Source organism: Octopus bimaculoides, chromosome 23 (genome assembly GCF_001194135.2).
Source record: "Octopus bimaculoides isolate UCB-OBI-ISO-001 chromosome 23, ASM119413v2, whole genome shotgun sequence".
NCBI lineage: Eukaryota > Metazoa > Mollusca > Cephalopoda > Octopoda > Octopodidae > Octopus > Octopus bimaculoides.
Genome location: NC_069003.1, coordinates 34,317,203 through 34,318,861, shown reverse-complemented (window position 1 = coordinate 34,318,861; position 1,659 = coordinate 34,317,203). Strand labels below are relative to the sequence as shown.

At 34.7% G+C, this 1,659-nt stretch overlaps 1 protein-coding gene across 1 annotated transcript in view; it reads right to left on the bottom strand.

Annotated features, from left to right (window-relative positions):
* The window catches only part of LOC106871200 (E3 ubiquitin-protein ligase HUWE1), an 89,516-nt gene that overhangs the window by 25,428 nt on the left and 62,429 nt on the right, over window positions 1-1,659 (bottom strand). The window lies entirely within an intron of this gene.

The following is a 1,659-nucleotide window of genomic DNA, read 5'->3' as shown; positions in this document are numbered from 1 at the left end:
GGGGGGGCAGAAGGGTGTCAATGTAATCGACGAGCCCCCACCCTCACTCAAAATTTCTGGCCTTGTTCTTATAGTAGAAAAATTACTATAACAACCATTATCATCATTATTATAATTTTTTTTATTAATCACATCTTTTCATGTCCCTTGTTCAAATCCTTTTAGTATCAAACTTCATTCCAGACACTGAAAATATATACCAGTAATATATTGGTGTTAATTCAATTATACTCTGTACCCCGTGTGTAACAACATACTTGTAATAACTTATTTACTCCTGTATGTTGTTAACAGTGATCATAGTTGAACGTTAACCCTTTAGTATTTAAACCAGCCAGATCTGGCCCAGATATTCTACCTGTTTTATGTTCAAACTGGCCAGATCCAACCTTTCACATCAACCCTGCAATGTCATTCTGAAAATAATCACATCATCAAAATCTCAAAGCTACGAGATAATGCATGATTAAATCAAGACAGTGTGAATACGTAAGCATTACATTTGACAGAGTAATCCGAATGCTAAAGGGTTAAATCTAATGAGTGTGTGTGTAGAAAAAAAAATATATATATCTAGATCTCTCAGAAAAGCAAAGGTCTATTATAGCTGCAAAGTGAGTGTTCAGCAATTATTGGATTATAATATTTCAGTTAGGGGGGAGGGAGAGAGAGAGAGAGAGAGAGAGAAAGTAAGAAGTCTAAATCCAAAAATCATGCAAAAATATAGAAATTACTACTGAACAACTAATGTCTCAGTTCCACTAATTGGATTTGGTTTGACGAACTCTAAGAAAATATCTACATAGAATGTTAGACTTGTTGCTATCATTTAAACTGGAATAAAGGCTTAATGTGGTGGGGGGAGCTTTTTAAGTTTTATTTTTTTTATTAAATTTTATTTTTAGGAGACAGAAAATAAGCAAGACCGATAGGAAGAGAAAGGGGAGATTAAAGTTAGGGGGAGACGGGGACAGTTAGAAAAGAGTGAAAGAGAAAATCCTGCACCAAGACCTAAAACATTTTTTTTTTCTTTAATCTGTTTCTAGGGTTTGAAATGTTGCTAAATTACTGGAATGGGAAGTCATGCTGTAGCAGATAACACTAGACATTCTAAAGCAGCAACTAAACAAAAAGCATCCAAGCTAAAAAGGTAGGGAAGAAAAAAAAACAAAAAAACTACCATTTATCTAGACATACACTATATAGGACAGTTCTACCCAAAAGATACCCATGATTCTTAGTCAAGCCTGGTTAATTTTGTGTTGCTGAATCAAAGCCACTGAATCCTCCTCCTCATCATCATCAGTCCACTAGGTACACGGGTGAAGAAGACTGATTGAATACAATTAACATACCTCTCTTCCGTTAGTTGAGCAAAAGGAGGCTTTTGTCAAAGCAACTTGTGGAAATGCATCTTATTTTTTTCAGAAAATGTATAATTAAATTAATTAAATTCAGCTGAATGGCATAACGACACCGAAAATCAAAGTAGAAAAATTTTTTTAAATGTATATGTATGTGATTGGATGTGTACATAAGAGTCCTATATAGCGAGAAACAAAATGGCGATGAATCATTAGCCTCAATCTTTACTCTTTACTGCATGAGCTTGTGTGTGTGTGTGTGTGTGTGTGTGTGTGTGTGTGTGTGTGTGTGTGT